This window comes from Myodes glareolus, chromosome X (genome assembly GCF_982192425.1).
Source record: "Myodes glareolus chromosome X, mMyoGla1.1, whole genome shotgun sequence".
NCBI classification, from domain to species: Eukaryota; Metazoa; Chordata; class Mammalia; order Rodentia; family Cricetidae; genus Myodes; species Myodes glareolus.
The window spans coordinates 48,424,240-48,447,826 of record NC_142053.1 but is presented as its reverse complement, the minus strand read 5'-3'; positions in this window follow the sequence as shown (position 1 = coordinate 48,447,826).

Sequence of the window (23,587 nt, the reverse complement as noted above, 5' to 3'; positions counted from 1 at the left end):
ATGCTACTGGATAATGCTAGGAGCATCCAGTGAAGGACAAGAAAATAAGATGGTGAGGGGGGGCTAAGAAAGCTGTAAACACAGCCACCTCCCAGAGACTATAGAGCTGCAGGGGGCTAGCAGAGACTGGGATAGGAACCAGGACCCAGCTACCTCCATCAGCTGAATATTTATGAACAGGACCAAGGCACTTAGAGAAAGCCAACAAATCCTAAAGCTTATTCTGTGCCCACAGAGGGAGGATAAGGCTCAGCCCACAAAAGGGTGATCTCTGCCCAAGCCAAGAACACAATGCTGCAACAAGGTACTGGTTCTGATATGGGCCAAAAGCCTGGTGCAGTGAGACACGTTGAAGATTCCTAGGAGGAAGAGAGCATCCCAGCCGTCCAAGGCCTGGCACTGAGTCTAATAGTTTGCCCACCTTAAAAAAATGCCATACCTGGGTCAGTGAGATGGCTCAGCAAACAAAAGCAGAAAACTGACCACCTGAGTTTAGTTCCTGGACCCACTGTGGAAGGAGAGAACCGACTTTTGATAAGTATCCTCTGATCTCCATACCGTGGCACATGGGCACCTACCTGCTCAGTCGCTCTTGCTCACTCTCTCTCCATCTTCCTCTCTAATAAATTAATTTTTAAAAAAATTGAAAAAAAATTTATTTACAATTTTGTTTAAATCTAGGAAGAGAGAAATTCTAAACCTGTCTCTATCATGTTTCTAGTTGTGTTACAAGTAATAGAACAGATGAAACAAAAGCCAGGAAATAGGCCAATAGACATTTAGTTGTGAGCCCAAATTACCCAAATTTGGAAATAAGACTTTTTGTCTGGCATCGGGGCTCTAGAGAAAGAAAAAGCATCTATACTTCCGGCATGATATTTCCCCTAATTCTTAGGGCCCCTTTCAATGGGGCTGGATCCTTGGAGCAAAGGGAATGCATCCTAGACCCATGCAAATAACAAAACTAAAAGGCAAGATCCAGAGTACAGACAAGGAAATACGGGGAGCTGCAGCTGGCAGGAGTGAGCAACTCTCCGGAGCAGGCACTGAAGGTGAACACTAGAGCAAGGCATTTGGATTTTCTGCTGCAGGTTGACGACAGACGAGCAGAGGAGGCTTTTGAGCAGGAGTGGCAGGCTACCAATCATGTTTTGGCAAGATCTGTCTGTGTAAGAATTGTGGATTGGCAGTGGAGGTCAAGAGATCAACCCTTAAGCATTATCTGGCATTGGTAACAACCAAAAATGTAGCGACAGGCTGATTAGGGTTGGGCCTTCACTGGCAAAGCCAGCTGGGGTCCAGCTCTCTCTGGGAAAGACAGTCTGGGTTCCAGACACTATAATCACAGCCTCTGATCTCCGAAGCCCACCTAGCCCATGGAACCAGTCATCATTCGAAGCACACCTCAGCAAGCTTAGGCCCGCCACTGAGGACAGATTTCTGGGCAGATGATATCTCTGTTATAAATAGAGAATTTGACTCCAGGTGGGGAATTCAATTTGTCGGAGCAGATGAAATCTTCTGAAACCAAGATCTGATTTCCTGAGCAAATGTCCTTTGGTCTTAATGAACAAGAGAAGGAGATAAGAAGAAAAAGAAACTATAATTAGGTCTTCCCCCTAAATAGGATCCTTCTTGGGCTACCAGAGCCCAGTCTACAGTGCGCCTTAACGAATGCTTGCCATATTTAAGCCATGGCTTTTGAGGTAGGAAGCCGCCATTAAATGTCTAGGCATCACTTGCGAATAGTTGCAAGGTGCTTTTCAGCTCTCGTTACTCATCATCCGCTGTCCCCATCTCCCAGCTCTCTTCTGTCTCCCTCCTTCTCTCGCGCCAGTCTTGCCCTGAGCCTGGCCAGGATGATGCAGTTAGAAACCACCAGAACTCGCAGGCAGAAAGGTTAGTCAATTGACATCAGGTCAAACACAGCAAGTTGCTGACTATCCAGTGGTGAGAATGATCTTGTAAAGCCTCGCTGGAGGTTATTGCTTTAGTTCACCAACATCTATAATTCAAGTCTGACTCTCCCTTCCCATGTGGGTTTTCATTTCTTCCCTCCTTAGGGAGCAGCAGTCATAGAAACAGAAGTGGAGTCCAGAATAGGTAGAGAGACAAAAAGAAAATTGAGTGACAGGGTGCCTCAGCAGGAATAGGTGCCCACTGCCAAGCCTGAAGACATGAGTTCCACACTGGGATCCACATAGTGGAAGAAGAGAGCCGATGCCCTACAAGTTAGCCTCAGACCTCTACACCTATGCTGCGGCACATGCACCCCCCATGCACACAAAATAATAAATAAATTTAAATGTTATCAAAATAATGACACGCAAAAAAGTGAAGCTGGTGCTGCCCCTCCAGACCTGGTGTCTCTTGAGTTCTGCTCATGTAAAAGACTCAGCAATACTCCCTTCTTACCAGTGTGATCTTGACATGCATTCGTCTAACAGAAGACTCAGTTTCTTCCTCAATAAAATGGGAGCATCGATGACATCTTTGCTTTGCCATGCTATTATGGGCATCTAATTAAAGTGTAAAATTTCGTGTATATGTAAAAGGTTATTTGGAAATATAAAAGACCCTCATGCTCCTAAACTCCTCTGCTTGTCTTTGAAGAAAGATCTAGAAAGATTAGTTTTGAACAAAATACATCTGTTGGAAGGTTAACACACTGACCCACTAACACTGGCCAGCACACTAGCAAGAATTCATTTATTAGATCCAGAGTCATCTCCAGGGCTTTGGGGGAAGGCACATTTTAACACTCTTCTTTATGATCTTTTGAAGACTGTTTGTCTCTCTGTAGTGTTTTTCTAAAAAACAAACAAACAACAACAACAACAAAAAACATGGGTGTCTCTGTATCCCTGCAAAAAGCATCAGGCAGACATTATATTTTCCTTCCTGTACCCTCCACACACACTAGAGGAGCATAGGTACAGAGAGGTTAAATAATATATCTATTTATTATATTTATAATATATCCAGGATAGAAAGCCTATGGGAGATGCCCAGTGCTCTGTTCCCCAGCCTACACACGCTTCTCATGCACCCAGTGTTTCCCTCCACATCCCTCCAAGGAGGGTGGCAGGAGAGAGGGACCTAGCTCCTGGTAGCACTGGCACGACACTCTTCTGAACTCTCTTCTCCTAGGGAAGGGCTGGACCAGAAGCAATTGCAGCAAGCACTTGGCATCTGACAGGCTCCGTCAGCATCCATTTAAATTGGTATTTTGCTTCCTAACTCCAGGAGGGCAAACATGCCTACAATGCCAGCAGGAGGGAGAGAAGGATGGCATACAGGAAAGGATGGGCAATTCCGCAGATTCTGTTAGCTTAGCTTCCAGTCTAAGGTCTTCCTAGCCACTGACTCTCTGTGAGGTTCCCTCTGCCCGAGCAAGGTAGATGAGAGGGAAGGAGCGCTTTGTCTCTCTAGATAGAGAAAAAAAAGAGGAGAAAGATGTGGTGAAGGAGAAAGAGGAGATGGTGGTGGTAGAGGAGGAGGAGGAGAAGGAGGGAGGAGGGGAAAAGGAACGTTTCAGACTAGTATCCACTATGTTCTCCTCCCGGCCCTGGCCCTGTGCCTTCCATCACGGCATCCCTCTCCCCAGGCCTGCCTTGGCTATGCTCTGAAGCAGGCGCTCTGCACACACAGGAGCACAACATAGAGTTCAGGACTTTGTTAGTGGGGCTCAAGAGTCAGCCTTTCTTTTCATAGCTACTGAGGTGATTCGGATACAGCTGGGTTAGGGCCCGGAGCTGGGAAAGGAAACACTGCCCTCGAGCCCCTCCTCCCTACAGTACCCCCAAAGTATCCCTGGTCAGTGTCTCATTTCCTCACAGCTCTGCCCTCTGAGAGGTGACAGGCAATCTGATAGATTTATTCAGGCAAGTGCATTAATGGGCGCTAATGACTTAATGTGCTGTCCATTTCAGATAACATGTGCAATTTACCAGGACCTTCTGGAGACTGGGCCTTAACCCAAAAGAGAATTTCCAGCTCACACAGCTGGAGGGCAGGTGAATTTGAGTAAGGGGAAGCTGGAGTCACACTAAGGATCTAGCTGCCCATACCCTCTGGGACCTAGGACTAGAGCCAGCTCTACTGAGAGTCCTGCGGGGCGGAAATGAAGTCTGACAAGAAAACAAGGTCCTCAGCCACAGCCACACATGCCCAGACTGCAAACTCTTCCAGCCATTCTTTCTGCTTATCAACGCCTTCCACAAAGACAGCAAGGCGAGAGGCAAGCGGGTTCCAGGATGACACATTCATTCAGACTTGTCAGATGAGAGTCTCTGTTCCTCTTATGAGCTATGTAGAACCACACGATCCCCCCCACCCCCACCCAGCACACAATGTGCATCTTCCTGGAGCTTCAATTTATGCACCGATTTTGGAGACATGCAGTACTTTCATGGTAGATTGAACTCTAGCACACTAGAGCAGAATGTCAAATTTCACATGTGTTCAAAACAAAATGTGAGCCTTCAAAGAAAGCTTATCCTTTTGGCATTTGGGCCTCTACTTCCGGAGTCCTGCTTCATTTGACAGTTAGGGAATTTGTATTTGATTAGTTGAATATTAAGGAGCACTATCAATTACTTTGTGTGCGTTTACCAGAGAATGAACTTGTTCATCAAACTGGAACTAAGAAGGGTTACACTTTGATGGAGGTCAGAGAATTATTTCAGAAAATACCCAGAGACAAGCTACCCGGGATGGTGCATGCCAATAATCCCAACACTTAGAAGACTAAGGACATTGAGTATCCATTGCACCACAAAAAAGCATTTGTAATCTCACTGTTGGAGGAGAGGGAGACAGGAGTGGGTGTGTCCCCGGGAGCTCATTGGTCAACCAGCCTAACCAAATTGGTGATTTTCGGGTTCAGTGAGAGACCCTATCTCAAAAACTAAGATGGATGGACTGCCGAGATGGCTCAGTGGGGACAGGGGCTTGCTGCTGCCCAGGAAACAGCCTGAGTTCAGTCCACCAGAGCAAGGAAGTAGAAGGAGACAAATGAGTACCACAAGTTGTTAACTGACCTCCTCACTCCCTGGGGCACACACAAGGTGGATAGATACCCAGCACATACTCAGGAAGCAGAGTCAGGTGAACTTCTACAGTTTGAAGCCAACTTGTTCTACTTAATGAGTTCTAGGCCATCCAGAGCTATATGGTGAGACTCCCATCTCAATAAACTCTCAAAAGGGGGAAAAGAATTGAAAAAGACACTCAATGCCAGCCTCTGGCCTCCACATGTACACACACCTGCATGTTAATGTGTGTGCATGCATGCTCATGCACACATGCATGAACACACACACACACAACTTGTATGTACACATATTTTTTTTTTAAAGTGAAAGGGAGGGGAATATATCAGAGCCGAAAGAGCTATACAGAGGACGACACTACCCAGGACCTTAGGATGAAAGGGCTTCTTGAGGAGAGATATGTCTGTGTGTGTCAGGAGAAATCCTCATCACTCCAATGCTTCTAGGTCAGTGAAATGGGCCGAAGCAGGGGTGGGGGCAGAGATTGAGGGACAGAAATGGCCATCTGCTCAGCAACACTGGAGAAAGTTCGGTTTCAGGTACACACATTGTAATCCCGGGTACCCAAGTCTCAGAGAGGAGGTAGTAGGACTCTGTGACACTATAGTCACCACTATAGAGTGAACCCCAGTTCTGACACAAGAACCTCTCTCCCATGATCGGATACTTCTCTGGCAAATTGGGAGAACTGGGACACTCATTAATAGGGCGGCCTGGCGCTACTGTTATGGCAGGTCCTGAACAGCTGCGTCTGAGAGGAGAGGGTGCCTGGCTGCCAGTCAGCCTGCCAGGTTCCTTGTGAAGCGACTAGCTGGCAGTTTAGTGCTTGTCAGCGGCTGTTGTTCCATTGCTGGCTCTTCAGTGTCTTCAGCCCACAGGCTGTGAGCAGGCTCAGCTAGTATACAAAGGGCCACTAAAACACCCTCTTAGCATAATTGCCCACAGCTTTTTGTCTGCCATCCTCCTAGGGTACATCCTTTGAAAGGCTCTTCTCAGTTTTTCTCTGGCATCCTCTCTGTTACTCCGCTAGTTTCTAGTTTCCCCAGTAGCTCAGGAAGTTCTTTTACCCTTTCCCTCACCCACCAGCTACTGAAATCGGGACCTTAGTTGGTTCCAAACGCTTAAGGGCATGCCTATATCTTGTTGAAAGGCAAGACAGAAAGAGTTAGGGGCCAAAAAAAAAAAAATATGATAGGGATTCCATCATTCTTCCTTCTATTGTCCCGGGCTTCTCTGGCCAGTCTGAATGGATCTCTCTGGCACCTTCAGCAGATGCATTTCCTATTGCCAGGCACTGGTGATATTCTGCTCTTCATCATTTATTTTTTTCTTGGTTGCTAATGGGTGGGCAGGTGGGTGGATAGCTCCAACAGAGGCAAGCAGATCAGTAATGGCTCTGTGGAAAAGGCTAGCAGTGTATCTCTGTTGTGTGATACTTGAAGGCTAGAAATCATAGCCTTTTTAGAGAAATTATCACTCTAGTCAAATAGGCATGGGTTCAAATTCTGAATTAGATCCCACTGGTTGTGTGACCTTATAGAAATGACTTAGCATCTCCACGCCTTCAGTTTCTTTTCAAATGAAGCTAACAATAAAGTGCCTACCTTCCTGGGTTTAGTGTGAGGATTAAATGTAATAATGCAAATAAAATGCTTGCATAGTGCCCATAGTAAGCGCTCAATGAAACCTAACAGTAATAATAATTATTACTATTGCCATAGAGTAGTTACCCTCCAGATTCTACTCTTTATTGCTGCAGGGGTCTTGGTTGCTGCTTCTGCTGCCGTTGCCGCCTCTTCTTCTTCTTCTTCTTCTTCTTCTTCTTCTTCTTCTTCTTCTTCTTCTTCTTCTTCTTCTTCTTCTTCTTCTCCTTCTCCTCCTCCTCCTCCTCCTCCTCCTCTTCCTCCTCCTCCTCCTCCTCCTCCTCCTCCTCCTCCTCCTTCTCCTTCTCCCTCCTTCTCCTTCTTCCTCCATAAAATTTATGGAATAATGATGCTACTTACTTAAACAATGTTAGTGATTATGAAAATGATTAATGCATGGAAGTGCTGGCTGAGGGTGGGGTTCTATTAGGAGAATAGAGCTAATTGTACCTCTGAGATGAAGAGTCACTTCCCTTTTCTAAGAATGTTAGCAAAGCACCCAGTTGTCAGTAGCAATGGGTCAGTAACTGGTAGTCAGTATGCTACCAGTTATCACTGGCATATTATCACTGGCAGTCAAGAGACTTTGTCCATTTATCCCTGGATTCTCAATTATAGGTGAATTGGTTTCTTGCTTGTTAAATACTAAGTACAGATCAAGGTGCCAAAGAAGCTGGGCTGCCTCTATCTCCCTCTTGACAAACAGTGTCACCAACTTCATCTCAATGTATAGATTTCAATTAGAAATAGACTTACAGTGAGGTCATTTTTTTTTGTCATCTACTTGTCATGTTATTTGAAGACACTAAACTATTTCCCCCTCCTCACCGAATTTTATAATGAGACAAAATCAAGGTTCCCAGTTAGACACACCAGTGTTTGGTTTTTGCTACATTGGGCACAGGGTTGACAGTGTTGAACCTTCGCCCTGCCCTCTCTGACTCCGCCCCTTGCATCCCCTCTTCTCTCATTTCGATTGAGCAAGAGGAATATACACAACTTCTCATACAACAAAAACAAAGACACTACGTACATGATTCTCTCAGCACTAATCTTTCTTTCGGGAGTGAATCCAGTCAATGTGGATGGCAGTCAGCCTGCTTGAGGACTTCCTTTGACCAGAAAAATCAGTGTAAATGCTGAATATCCACTGACAGGAATTAGGCAAAATAAGGACACAAAACGGTATCTTTTCTGTTTTGGTTTTGGTTTTTGTTTTTTTGAGACAGGGTTTCCCTGTGTAACAGTCCTAGCTGTCCTGGAACTAGGTCTTGTAGACCAGGATGGCCTCGAACTCACGGAGATCTGCCTGCCTCTGCCTCCTGAGTGCTGGGATTAAAAGTGTGCACCACAATCGGGTATCTTTGAGTAGAGGACCACACCAGTAGGTAGACAACCATTTAGAACACCCATTATTTCATAGAGCACTCCAACTGCACGAGCAGGTTCCTGTTCATCCCACAGGTAAGGCTCAGCTGGAGAAATTAGAAGGACCTATTTTAGGTTACAGCATTACAAACTGATTCCAAACATTAAATACTTAATCGTTATTCTAACCAGTCAGTGCCTCGGTGGTCACTCAGGAGTCTTCGCACACGCATTATCTTTTGACACTGTCCCGCCCCCAGCTCTCTCTTGCCTTCACCACTCCTTCTTTACTTCTATTTACCACACAACAGATTGAATGGAGCTTAAGCATATGCTTTGAGTGAGCCAGCTCTGCGGCAAAAGAGGGCTTAATCAGAATCAGAAAATGCATTTGATGAAGTTACTAACCAGTGAGTTTCATTGTAAGGACAGATAAACACCAACTTGGGTATCTGTTACTGATAGCAAAGACAGGACTGGATGAGAATCAAGGGACCTTGCATAGGGATCCCGTCACTTGAAACACTACCCTGAAGAAAAGTAGCCAGGCCCTGTCTGCTGCAAATATTATTTTGTTCATACTGGAAAACTGGTTCGGCTCTTTCCCTAGCTCCTGGATACAGGAGGCCAGCTGTTTCCTGCTTCTCTGTGTCCTTCTCTAACTAGGTGTGTGTGTGTGTGTGTGTGTGTGAGAGAGAGAGAGAGAGAGAGAGAGAGAGAGAGAGAGAGAGAGAGAATGCACTACTTGGTGTGCCTGTGCTTCATGTATGACTCTGCATGTGTCCCTGTGTATGCATGTAGTGTCCCTGAGAGCATCTTCTTGTTAGAGAGTCTGCCTTGCATCTGTCAGGAATGTGATGTGCTTTTCTCCCTGAACGTTTTCGCTGTCTCTCATCATCTGTCTTTGATAAATCCATCAGCTTGTTTTCCCAGTCCAGGCACGCCCCCCCACCCCAACACACACAGAGACCTCCAGATGCAGGGAATTTCCATCCTTTCTTTCAAGGTAGGAACTGCCAGGAAGACAGCAAAACGTGTGCTCAGTAGAAGGATAGCTAAATCTGCCAGTCAGCTACTCTACTGCTGATCCCAGCTGCAGGGAGCCACAGTTCCCCATCCTCAAGCCCAGAACTCTTCTCTGTGCCCTGGGTATCCCATAAGGGCTACAAGAATATCCTCTTAACAGTTGCTTGCAGTCTCAGCACCTTTTCTTTCAGGTGCTTCAGTAAAACTAGAGGGAAGGAAAAGATTCCAACTGGAATGGGCCCTGGTTTGCCAACAGCCTCCCTTCCAGAATCCAGGACCACGGGAATGGAGGACTCACTTTTCTCCTTAGAACTCCTGAGGCCCAGAGGGGCTAATGTTAACTGTCTCTTCCAGGTGCCTCTAATGCTTGGAGATTTACGAATTTGCATGGTGGATCTGGCATCACCAGAGGGTCTTAAACTCCACTGCATCTGTCTTCTCTGACCTCAATCTCACCCACTGTCTCAGACTTCACTGTTCAGCTTCCCGGGTCCCCACCGAGTAGCTTTTTTTCTTGGCCCTTAAAACTCCTCTAAAGGGGCTGGTGCCCACTGGGTTATCAAGAGCTCTCTTTAGAATCTCCATTGCTGTACATTTAGTATTCACAACGTGTCTCTTAAAAAATGCCCTGAGATCATTCATCAGGCACTGTGCTGTGCCTGCCTAGCTGCACTCCTTCAGAGTGTGTGCATGTAGTGTGTGTGTGTGTGTGTGTGTGTGTGTGTGTGTGTGTCCAGGACCCTCCCTCCCTCCCTCCATCCGCTGGTGAACACACACACACACACGCACGCACACACGCTGGGGGCACACACACACACACACACACCTTAACCTCCTTCCCTTCTCACCAAACCAACTGCATGCTCCAAGCAGACCTCTGCCAGCTGGCAGACTGCTCTCTCACAGAGGTGGGCTCCCTGGCTGGGCCAGGGCTCCAAGCTGCTTATGCTCCAGTGCTGAGGTGAGGCTTTGCGAGCAGGAACCTGAGCCCGAAACTCAAGGTGCGTGAGGATGTTGGCGTTGGTGACCAGGAGGGTAGCTGCAGGGAGGGCATCCCTAGCCTAAGGCAAGCAAACAAGGGGAGAGAAGCAAGGTCAGGGGGGCAGAGAATGGAGGCCCCGAATCTATCACTGCCACTGCCCCTTCTCTGCAGTTTCCCCTCTCCTCCCCCCACCCTCTTTCCCGGGTTCACTTTAGAAATTGGTTTGCCCTCTTCACTGCCAGCAGTTCCCGGCAAAGCCCAGCCTGAATGGTCGTGTTCAAGAAGTGAGGCAGCGCCTAGCTGGGTGGCTGGGTTGCTGGATCGTGTCTTGGGAAATTCTTTCTCCAATTGTCAATTTTGTGTTTATTTTTAGTTGTGACCCGAGCCAGTTGCTGCACCTTTAAGCTGCTTTCCCTTTCGGGGAAACCGACGCCAGCACTCGAGGGTCGAGAGGCGCCGGAGAGGGCCCCCCCCATCCCGAGTTCTGCGCTCCCCTCTTTCCTCCCTCCTCCCCCTCCCCCGCCCCTTCTCCCTTCCCCTCCCCTCCTCGGCCGTCCGGCCGCCTCGGCGCTATCCGTCACCTCGCAGCCTGCCGCACTCCTGGAGCGAGAGAGCGACGAGCGAGCCACGGAGATGGTGCCGCCCGCGGCGCAGCCATGGAGCCCGCCCGAGGAGCCCGCGCGCGCCGCTGCCAGCCTGCCCGCAGCCCGCTGCCTGCGCGCCAGCTCCGCGCGTCCCGGGCCAGCTGCTGCCGCCCCGCCAACCTCCGTCCGCCCCGCCGCCCCACGCCACTGAGCCCCACGCCCGTGCCGGGCTCCTGGGCACCGGCGCCCTAGTCCCGTCGCCGTCGCCGCCGCCTCTGCGCCGCCGCTGCCGCGCCGCCGAGGCGGAGGAGGAGAAGGAGGAGGAGGAAGGTAAGAAGCGCGCTGCTTCTAGGGGGGCGCGCCCGCAAATCAGCCCGACCAGGGGTGGGTCGTGGCTGTGGCGGGTCGCCCCGGGCCGGTTCAGGGGGGCGACGGACGCTTGGGCGCCCCCGGGAGACAGGGGCAGGGTTGGGGGAGCCGAGCGTCGGGCCGCCTGGAGTTTGCGCGGCCAAGGGGAGCGGCGGGCTGGGCACCCGGTGTTCGGTGAGTCTCAGCCTCGGCGGGCTCGCCTTGGCCGCCCCGGGTGCAGGGTGAGGAGCCCAGCGCAGGGGAATGCAGAGCGTTCATTATGGAGCCTTTGTGTGCACGCTGGGGCTGTGGGCGCCTTTAGGAGAGCTGGTGGGATGCGGGGCCTGTCTGCTGGAAGGTGGCCACTTAGCTGGGGTGTCCGGCGAAGCCCTAGCCCCGGGGATGCCAGAAACAGCTGTCTGAAGCATGTGCGTGGTTCCTGGGGCCATGTTCACAAGCGGACACAGACGCACACTCACACGCACACACAGCCGCACCACATTCGCTGCGCTCAACCACAGTCACCCCCATCCAAAGACGAAACATACAGGCGCGCTGGCGCGCGCGCGCACACACACAGACACACACATAAAGAGAGAGAGACACAGTAACACACACACAAACATCTGCACTTGCACCCTTCCACCCTGATGCTAACAAATCAGTCATCCAAACATATACAACTACATGCACCCCTCCAGTTCTGCTGAAATATGTACACATACACACATTTCTTCCCAGCCTGGTGCTTTGGAGCTTGTGTGTGTGTGTGTGTGTGTGTGTGTGTGTGTATTTTCTTAAAGTGTCCCTAAGAAACTACATGGCAACTGCACATTACTGCAGATCCAGTACCTGCTGCTCCCTACCAACACACAGACACACACGGTGGTGGTGGTAGGGGTTCAAAGACAGACAGACAGACAGACAGACACACACACACACACACACACACACACACACACACACACGGGTGATTCAAAAACACACATACAGAGAGGGAGGGAGGGAGGGAGGGAGAGAGGGGGCGGGAGGGAAGAGAGAGAGAGAGAGAGAGAGAATACTATCCCACCTCTTAAGCTTTTGTGGACACTTCTACCAGAGCCCTTAAGAACTCCATTCTGGGAAAAAGCATACCCAAGTCTTATATCCATGCCCCTCCACACCTGAGCAAGTGCACACACACATTGAAACTGCACAGGCCAATGTTTGACACTTTCCCTCAGAAGCAGGTGGTAACCCCCTCCCCACAGCTGCCACTGACAAGCTTTTGGTCACAGTAGAGGATGAATTCTGCCAGACCTGCCCCTCCCTTTGGCATTTTGGCCCAGCTTCAGAGCCCTGAACGGGGGGGGGGGGGGGGGGGGGGGGGGGGGTCCTCAGCATCCTGCAGCTCTTGTGGAGGGCGGGGCTGTCTCTGGCCTGCTGCCCAAGGAAGAAACTGCTATAAGAGCAAGGTTCCCTTGGGGGCGCCCTTTTCAGGAGTGGAGGGTGGGGAACTCTGCTGACTCAGAGTAAAACACCAAGTGAGTATTTCCATCAGAAGACTGGGGTAGCAGTGTGCACACTTTAGCCTACGGGTCCCTCCTAATGTGTCAGTTCAGCCCAAAAGTCTGCTGCTGGGAGACCCAGACCCTCCTTCCCTTGCCCTTCGGGTTGAGCTCACTGCGGGAGAAACTGGGGGAACTCAGTTTCTAGCTTTCTCAGAGCAGAGAGAGCTTTCCTGGGAAGTCTTTACTGTTTCCATGAAGCAAAGGGCTCTCAGCTCTTCCACAGGAGCAACTCAATAACACTTGGCCATGTCCAAGCAAACAAGCTGCGTCAACTCAATTCCATGTTTTTTCCCCCTCATGTGAAGGAACCAATTAGTAGCTTGGCCTGAGGATTGTAGCCTTAAGGTGAAATAAGACGTCATGTGTGTGTGGAGAGGGAAGCAAGGTTGGAGGAGCAAGGACTAGTGTGTCTGATTTAAGTAGAGATGCGGAGACTGTAGCCCTGGGTAAAATCGTGACAGAGATAGCTTCGACGTCAGAGCCCCTTTCCTCCCCCCGCCCATCCTGGACTGCTCCAAGTCCCTTCCCCCGCCCCCCTAGACTATTAAGGCGGGGCTTTGCTCCTTTTTCTGTCAAATTTGATGACAGAATCCGTGCCAGGGCAAGCTGTTAATAGCTGATAGGACTTTATTGCCTGTACCTCACAGGTAACATTTACCATTTTAAAAGGAGGCAGAGGAGTCACTCTTTGGATGAGGTCTTATAAGCACCTGTGGCAGCTCCAGACAGGAGCATTTGTGAACAGCGTCTGCTGTGCCTATGTTTGAACCTGAATTGTACACGATTCGTGTGGTGTGTGTGGTGGAGGGGGGGGATACAATTATGGAGGGCGCTAAGGCCCACAAAGATAAGATTTAAATTTATTTGAGAGACAGTTGGGAACCACTGCAGGATCCTGAGGAGGGAGGGGCATATGCTCTAAGCAAGAGAGAAGCATTGCTGTGTGTGGAGATGTCATACCCACAATTGCTGTGCAAGTGTGGGCTGAAGGCCGAGAGGCGGGGAGGGAGGGAGGGAGGGAGGGAGGGAGGGAGGGAGGGAGGGAGGGAGGGAGGGAGGGAGGGAGGGAGGGAGGAAGGGAGAGAGAAGGCTGGTGAAAATAGGGGATGGGTGCTTTAGGCTCCTGGCTCTGGACTTATTGCAGAGCTGCACTGGTCTGCAGAATGGCCAATCTACGGGCCTAAAGCCAGCAAGTGCCCCCAAGCTAATGATGTCTTGGCACTGTGGCCTCAGACAGTGCAGTGGGGCTTCTGCTAGGCTGAAGAAAAGGTCTGGGAACTCTTGGCAGGCTGCAAACTCCATTTTGAACGAGGTAGGGGACTCTCCCTCTGGGAAGTGACGCATTCCACCGAGCTTGAGAAGCCAGCTACATGGCCTGACCAAGGGATGTTGCTACCACCACCATCCTTTGAAAGCACGTCGTAGACTGACGAGGTGCAACAAGAAATCTCTGGGGTTGCAGGTGATATCTACAGGCTAGGAAAGCTCTGGAGCTGGGAGGGTGGCAAAAGGGGAAGGAGCTGGAATGAGGCAGCCACAGTCCTGAGGAGAAATGGGTAAAGGAAAGCACTGGAACAGCAAGGCCTTACTACAGTAATCCCAAGACAGCTCTTGGTGGGAGTATGGGTGCAAGACAAGAGCCTATCCACCCACCCATTTATCTGCATAAATGATAGGGCTCTATGGTTACCCTGGCAAGGAACCCTGAAGGGGCAGCACAGATGCAAAGGAAAGGATCTCTCATCGTTTTTGAATCTCCAAACTAATTGAAACCATAAAAATGCACGCACACACACACACACACACACACACACACACACACACACCTGCACATATACAAATTTCATGCAATTTTCTATCTCTCTTCCTTCATCTGTTCTACTCTCCCTACCTCCATCCACATACTTGGATCGAATTTGTAAGCAGGTAGCCCAGTAAGACATGCTTGGATTGTAGGGTCCATACCTTCACATGGAACCTAGCAGTCTCTTCTCTGGGGACTGAGATGGTAGCCACACCCAAGTCAGCTTCAGCTTGTGAGGCAGCCTTGAAGCCATTAGCATTTGCAGCAGAAAACTCTGGTCTGCCTTATCTTTCAAGGACTTCTGTTTGCCTCCTCCCCATAAATTCGAAAAGATAAACATTCTCTTATGTTTTCTGCAGCCAACATGGAGCATTCTCAAAATGAGCTGAACCTTGCCGTCTGCAGAGAAATCTGAAGACAAAGGCCCAAGGGAAAGGGTTGGGAGCAAATGGAAGAGAAAGTGGCCATCCTTTCCTCTTTTCAGACCAGGAACAGCAACCTTAGAGTAGAACATTGATAGCCTAGTTCACAATAGTTCCTTCTCCCTTCTAGTCAGAAAAGTGAGTTTGAAATTGGAGGATACATATATGACACAGCAACAGGATGAAGAAAGAAAAAAGGTGGAGAACTATACAGACGGATGGGTGGATGGGAGGATGGTTGGACAGGAAGTTGGGTAAATAGATAAATCTGATTTTATTTTTGTGTTAGTGATCCTGAAAAGAAGCAGGTGTGTGTGGTACATCAGTAGTGACTTCTCTCTGAGCATCAATACCACTATGGCAGTAGCCATATCAGTCACCCCAAGCTTTTGAAAGAGTATCTGCCTAGTTGAACTATCTGGAACTCCTTCTACTCCTGTGAGCCTTTCTTAGTCCTCTTTCTTACTAGTCCCGCCTCCTTGCCTCAGATCTGAGAAGAGGAGCTCCCCAAGTCCTTCCTAGAGATAGCCAGAAGTCTGCACATCACACCCTTTCTCCAACCAGCATGGAGTCTGTGTAGACCCCAGTGGACCTTAGCAATAGTTTGGGTCAAGCTACAGAATCTCCCAACAGCAAGGGAGGGAGCTCCCCTTGCTCTCCCATTTCTTTTCTTTTTTTTTTCTGGGGTGGAAGTATTGGTTTTGGTTTTTTGAGACTGGGTTTCTCTGTGTAGCTTTGGAACCTGTCCTGGAACTAGCTGTGTAAATCAGGCTGGCCTTGAACACACAGAGACTCACCTGCCTCTGCCTCCCGAGTGCTGGGATTAACCCCATTTTTTATGGGAGTGGGCATACAGCTGCATCATGGCTTTCCCCTTATACATCTTCCCTGGTTATTCCCACTTCTGTAGCATGGGTTTTCACCTTGCCTCAGAGGTTTGGCCATGTACCCACAGTTACTTGCTGAATGACTCACCTAATTTAAGTGGTCTGCCATCATCTTAGACTTAACATTAACATTGCACTCAGCATTCACGAGCTGACCTCATTTACTGCCAACAATGACTGGCTCTTCTGACCTTTCTGCTACCACAAGCCTCCTAGTCGCCCAGACGGGAAGCACAGACCACCTCTGACTTCTGCCCTCTGCAACTATTGAACGTCTGTCCTTCACCAGTCTCTCTCTTTTTCTGCCTGTAATATACACCCCTGCCAGATTAATATTCACAAAGATCCATTATTCATAGACACTTCTGCTCTGCATGCTTGAGAATGATAGCTGATTGCCTGTGGGAAATTCTTTAACTTCCTTAGCCTGACATTCAAGGCCTTCCTTGAGTCAGCCTAATCCTATGTACTCTTTCAACTTTATTTCTCACTTTTTATCCACATCATTGATTCTCAATTTTTAATGTGTCTCCAAATGACTTCAGGGTACTTATTATAATGCAGCTGCCTGGGCTTCTGAGTCAGTAGGTCTGGCAGCTGGAGTCCAGGAATATGAATTTTAACAAGCTCTCCCAAGTGGTTCTGAAACATAGCTCCCCATATGGATCCTTGAGACCATCCACAGTCTCCGAAGCATGTTTTATATACAACTGTTGCATCTGCCTTTTCACTCGTGCCATCGGCTCATCACGAGTCTTCTCTTTGCCCATCCAAATGACACCATGCTTGTCCTTCAAGTCTACATGCAGTTGCCTCCTCCGGGGAAGGCTTCTCTAAGTACAAGTGACCTCTGTTTCTCTCTCTCTCTCTCTCTCTCTCTCTCTCTCGTGTGTGTGTGTGTGTGTATCTGTCTGTCTGTCTGTCTTTCTCTATGTCTTCCTCTCTGTCTTTCTCTATGTCTTCCTCTCTGTCTCTCTCTCTACCTCTGCCTCTGTCTTTGTCTCTGTCTCTCTCTCTGTCTCTGTCTCTCTTTCTGTGTGTGTGTGTGAGAGAGAGAGAGACAGAGAGAGACAGAGAGAGAGAGACAGAGAGAGAGACACAGAGAGAGATTCTTTACGCCTCCCCTCTTTCCTCCTTCCCTTGACCTCTTCTGCCCATCTCTAAAATGCATTTGGTAATACATCACATTTGTATGTGATTTGGCACATTCCACTAGAATTGCTTGAATCCTTTATTCTTTACACACAGGTAAAGCTTCCTATAGGTGTTTGTTTTACATACTAGGTGCCAAATAAACATTGTTGAATTGGTTTGGGTGTTTGTTGTCTCCTATGAGTAGGGAGGGGTTCTATTGCATCTCTTCATACACATCATCAGAGAGAATCTAGAGGAAACAAGAATCCCTGTCCTCATTCTCAGTCATCTTTGTGTGTTATAGTACCTGGTGCGTAGAAGAAAGACTTAATGCTGACTGAGGAGCTCAGTGGAGCGTGGGAATGGACACATGAGGGAAGAAATTAAATTCAGGCAGATAGAACTTGAGAAAGAGCATGGGATAGTTGATCTACAGAGTAGGCTAGGTATGGACACTCGAGCTAGGAAGGTAGTGAATGACTATGGGTTTTACTCTTTATTTATGAACAGTTTCAACCTCTAAACGGGAAGAGAAGTATCACAATACTTGTATAACGATTACCCACATATGAGCAATCACCAGGACTTGGCCATGCTTTCTTTATCTATCCTTTCTTTTATAGAAGTATTTGAAAAGCAATTCCAAATGTCAATCACATCATTTCATCCCTAACGCAGCTCTTAACAGTGAGCATTTGTTTCTCACATAACCACAGTACCATTCACAGAGCTAACAAAAGTAACAACAATCTTTTTATAGCATCCATTACCCAATCCTTAATCAGACATCCTCAATTGTCTCGAAACTTATTGTACAACTGGCTTGTTTGAATCAAGATTCAAGAGAACTTCACTTGAATCTTTTTGCATTTGGCTATTCTGACTTCTAAGGCCCTTTCAATAGGCCCCTTGCTCTGACTTGGTTGTTTTGCACAATGCCCCACATTCTAGTTTGCTTTTTATCATCTGGTTGGGCTTCTTATTGTCATTTCTCCTGTTCTGTTATTCCCTTCATTCTCTGTAAATTGAAATTAATTCCTTGCTTCATTATGTTTTTTTTTCTTTTTTCTCCTCCCCACCCCTATTCAGTAGATTGATGGAAATGGACTCATCCTGGGATAGGAAGACCAATTAAGAGGTTTTTACAGTAGCTGGACAGAAGCAGAATGAAGGAGATAGGTAGTGTTGGAGGCAGAAGAAATTGATTTACCTACTGATGGTAAGCAGGATGGGAGAAGGAAGAAGAAAGAAAGATGATTCCAAGGCTTCAAGCCTGCATCACCTAGAGGACAGGGATGTCATCATATGTAAAGAATGTGTTTTTAATGAGAGCAGCGAGAATCAGGGTTAGATTAAAGGAGGAACTTTCTCACAGTAAAAAGCCATCTGCTGTTTTTTTTCCGGATAACATTATATTTTCCTGAACATTTTTTGATCCGTAGTACAGCTTAGATATTTGGACCCTCTCAAACAAATCTGAAAGGCACTCTTTATTTTTAACTACTCAATTAAACCTTCAGCCTCATGGTCTTGAGAGAAAGAACAGTATGTACACCTCTGGGTAGAGAGCAGGTAATGCTGAAACACCTTGTAAGGATTAGTCTATCTCCCATAACATCAAAGGTTTCTGAGTCATCAGACTTGGGTGGGAGAGTAGAAGATTACAGTGCTTGGGTTTTCTTATAGACTCAGCAGGTGAGCATAGTCACTCCAAGTCCTTCCTAGAGATAGCCAGAAGTCCGCACATCGCACCTTTTCTCCAGCCAGCATGGAGTCTGTGTAGACCTCAGTGGACCTTAGCAATAGTTTCGGTCAAGCTACAGAATTGCCCAGCAGCCCCAGACTAGTTAGTAGGTTCCCAGAAAGCACCAGGATTATTTACCTACCTTGGACAGAATCTTGGTTAGGCTGTTTACTGGGATCAGGTAAGAACTACTCTCTCACTCTTAAACACACACACCCTTTCCTGCCTTCCCCCAGCTCATCTTTCTCCTTGCTCACTCTTTAGCTTCCCCCCTCTCAGTTGCTGCCTGCCTGCATACATTTATTCTCTCCAGTTAATCAAACACTGGCCCATGCAGCCCATTGTGTTGCAGATTGATCACTTAAGCAGAGTTATTGATCACCCAGAAACCCTTTGGAGATAGGGGTGTTCAGGAAGCTGGGATCTGACAGTAGGTTGGCTACTGGGGCCTCTCTGGCAGCCTGGGCTGCTCTGCTGCCTGGATATATTTTAGAAGCGAGGAGGGGCACAGACAGAGGGTGTTCAATTTTATCTTCTTCCCTTCGTTTTGAGGTAAGGCAGGGCAGCGGAAGTTGTTAATTCACTCCTGGATCTATCCCTCTGCCCATGTTTTGGTGAAAAGGGAAAAAGCAAAGACCTTGCTCTATAAACACTCACAGTTTCAAAGAAAAGAGTAATTCTTACTTGGAGGAAGCATCTACAAATAATACAAGATGGAAAAGAATTAGATGCCACATTACTTACTCTAAAAAGGAAATGCTGCAGGGGGTCAAGGTTCAGAGAGAACAAGAGTGCAGGCTGAAACAGAGATGGAAGGTTTTCCCAAAGAGGTTGAACTTGACTTGCCTTTTACATAACTTATGAAACTGAGATGTCTGACTAGGGGAAGGAGCAGGCTTCTAAAGGGGACACAGGGAAAAGGCTGAAGGTGGGAACTTCAGGGGAACCAAAGAAGGATTAAAGGAGGTCTGGTTAGCAGAAACAGGGAGGTTGGAGATGCCTTGTGTGTGCGATACTTGGCTAGGGAAAGGGCCCAAGATTTGGAGAGCATTGGATGTCAGAAGGAGGAGTCTGGACATGGAGACACCGTATAGAGCTTTCCTGCATGCAGTGATTTAGACTACTTAGTCAAACAGTAGGAAGCAGAATTCATGGGAGAAGGGGAGCGGGGAGAAAAGACACACGACTTGTTAGACACTGCCTCAATCCAAATAAGACTGAGGATGGTGGGCATAAAGACGAGCATAAAATGCAAAGGGTATGGAAAATATTGACGCGACAAGTAAACTACTAAGCACTTTCTCTTGGCTTGCTTCCGGCTCGCTCATTTGACCCTCATAGCCTCAGTACTTACCCAGTATTGGGCTCTGCAGGGTTCAGAACGTCATTGGAGTTCGGATGGCAAAGGGCTAAGCAGTTAATCATGCCAAGCAAAGATTTTCCAAGGAGCCTTCATTGTTAAGACCTAAAGAGTAAGCCATGAGGAATCTGGCTGGGGAATCCTATAAAGACGACAGCCAAGCTGAGGTGCAAAGGTTGGGAACAGGGAATACCGGAGTCTGGTCTGTTTCAGGCAGGCCCAAGAGCTCGGTGAACTGGTGGGAGGAAGGATACATGGTTCAACTTCTGGGTAGAATGAGTTTGAAAACTCCTCTGGGCATTGGGGATCGTCCCAGTGGAGGTCACACCTGTGCCCGGGTATGACAAGAGCTACCGCAGCACTTTCATGCCAGCTGGAGGCCTGGGGTTCCAGCTGGTGTGGAGAACTACAGGAGGAGACCACAGGTAGGTAAAAGAGTGAGGTGAGAAGCCTCTGCCTGCTCTTCCCCCCCACACACACACCAGCCTGCCCCTGCCTGTCCAACCTGCCCAGTGGCAGCTCTAGGCAGTTATCTGGGCCGAGTCCCCAAGCTTTCCTTGGGTCAGAGAAGGTAGGGAACTACAGGCAACCTGAATCCTCCTCTTCGTGTGGAAGGGTATATGATGCCTTAGAAAGATGAACTAGTGGGGCAGGTCTGCCCGGACTCTGGGCTCCTAACCACCAAGGGAGCTCTGCTTTGGAGGTAGGACCACCCGGCCAGACAGGCCTGTCTTTGATTTTGCTACAAATCCACTGGGGAAACAGAGGAACAGATGGCTAGACTGGTGGATGAGCACATGCACGCACATGCAGTAATATGCTCTCGTATGCACACATGCACTGCGGAGTCTGTCAACCGGCAGCCTCCATCACTTCCCTGTTCAAGGTTTCTGTTCAGTGTTTTGGTTTCTGATTTGAGGCGGGGGGGAGGGGGACGGGTTGGGAGGAGGGTGGCTGAGAAGTGGGCAGGTGTCCAGATTGAAAAATGCTTATGCAAGTGAGGGACTGGGAAGAGAGAATGTAAGTCGCTGACTAGGGGGATTATCATATTTATTACCTTTCTCGTGGAAAAACACACTGGAAGATGATGAAATAAAAGAGGCCACGGTGGCAACAACTGGCTTAAGACCTAACCACATAAGTGGTAAGGTGTCTCCATCTGAAAAAATCTGTTCTCATGTTTTTGCTCCCTTTGTAGTATATAGTTTCCTTACAATAATTGTCCTGTTTATCATTCTGCCTCTCGGTTGGACCCAAGCAAGTTAGTTTCAGATGCTTAACCATTGACACAGGGGAGACTGAAGTATCCAGTTCCATTTGGAATGGGACTTGCCTCTGCTCCTACATGAACATGGCCCAGAAGTCTGCATCTTGCTTCTGTGGGTTGGACTCAGCTACCTTGCGATGGCATGTGGCTGGCAAGGGTGTCATATGTAATGCTGGCTCTGTTGCCACCATCAGTGAAATCAGACAATTCAGGTATGATTAATAAAGCAAATGTTCCATATTCATCTTGTTACCTACAGTTGAGCTGAATCTTTCTAATATGTACAGAAATCGGAAATCACTCACTGACAGAGATAAAGGAGGGAATCGTTAAACAGACCCACTAGCCTGCTGCCATTACATGCTGTAGAGACCACCACCCACAGAGTCCAAATCAAACTTGACAGTTAGGTCTACTATTTTTCCTTCCTCTATCCCTGCTTCTTATGTGCTTCTACACATAGCTTGTCTTGGTTTGAAATTCTAAATGAATTCTGGAAATGATCCAACCTAACCTTTGACCCAGGACCCTAACCTTTGATCCACTTCATTATTACATGTGTATGTATGTATGTGTGTATGTGTGTGTGTGTGTAGTACATATATAAAGACACATATACATCAACACACACACATACTCGTGTATACACATATACACATATATAGCATGCAATTTAGGATATATATTCATATATGCAACTATATTTACATTCATTTATTTGTTTGTGGGTGGGAATGCACTGCGGTGGCACACATGTCCAAGTCAGAGGACAGCTTACAGGAGTTGGCTCTCTTCATCCATCACGTGGATTCTAGGGCTCAAACTCAGGTCACCAGGCTTTGTGGCAAATGCATTTACCTGAAGAACTACCTCACTGGTCCTCACCAGCATTTTAAATTTACCATAGCTACAAACAAATTCAGGATCTCTCTCCAACCTTTCTCTTTGCTGTCACCATCACTTTTCAATAGCTCAAGACTTGAGTCTTGGATCCATCCCTGCTTCTTTATCCAGTCAATCACTAGCAGTCTCCCAAAGGTGTCCAATGAATCCATCTCTTCTTGGCCAGTTCTATCATCATTATCCTAACCAATCCCTCATAAGCTTACAAATGGATTGCTACATCAACCTCCTAAATAATCCCTCTGTGTCCATCCCCACCACCCTACGCCTGTCTTCCAAAGCTGCTGCCAAAAGAATCTCCTAACGACGTCTTTCATCAAGGTACTCCCTGCTCAAAAGGCTACAAAGAGCTCTTTGCTTAATATATATATATATATATATGAGTTTCATTCCCTGGGATTCAGAGCCTGCCTTCCACAACAGCTGGGACTCAGCATTTGCTCAGATTTGGATATGGTTTGAATATGCATTGCCACCCATCCAGAGGGCACATGTATTGAAACTGAAACAATCCCCTTTCTGAGGTATTCATCCCCATTGTGAGGCAACCATCAACTATGGTGTCTAGAGGTGGGGCATTTCGAAGTTCATTAGGATTTAGTAAGGTTATCAGGGTGACATCTGACTGAATAAATACTGATGGCTTTATAAGAAGATGGGGAGAGGGAGAGACCACCATAGACCAACACACACACACACACACACACACACACCCTCCTTGTCTCTTGCTACGTAATATATAGTGTCACCTCAGAATTTTGCCAGCAAGAAATCCATCACCAGATGTAGGAATTTGAACTTAGAGAACCATAAACTAAGCAAAAAAGAGCTTGTCTCTGGTATCTTGTTCTAGCAATAAAAACACAATTATATATTAGCATTATAAGAAAATCGCTGTCTTACATTTCTAAGTCCCAGTCTCCCCTCTTCTCTGGCTTCTCTCTCCCCTAGTGCAGCTCACTCTTCTCATTTCCTTTCTCTACAGTCTCCTTTCTGCTGTTTCCTCTGCCCACAGTGGCCCCCTCTTCCGTGCCAATATTTGTATCATATCCCCTGCCCAACAAGCTGAAATCTAGCATCTGCTGTGAAGTCATTCCTGACTATTTAAGCCCTTATTAGCTGCCTCTTCCTTTTTCATAACAGCTTTCCTTAATTATAAAAGCAATACCAATATGTAATGGGAAACTTTGAGAACACACTCAAAAATACAGAAGAAAACAAGGCACCCACAATTCCCCTTCTTTTTTGGAACCTGAACACATTTCAATGACAGATTCTACCATCTTATATTGCTTCAATGTTCTATATATTTGTTTTCTTCCCCAGCTAGGAAGTGAGCTCTTCTGGGACCTCTTTCTTATTCGCATGTCCTCCAAGACATTGCAAGATCTCAACAAAAACTTGATATGCATTATCCAAGTTATAGAGCTACCCACTGCTGAGGGAAGAAGGGGCCATGTTTAAGTAGCTGGGCTAGAGATTTCAAGCCTTATGCAGCCATAAGTTATGGC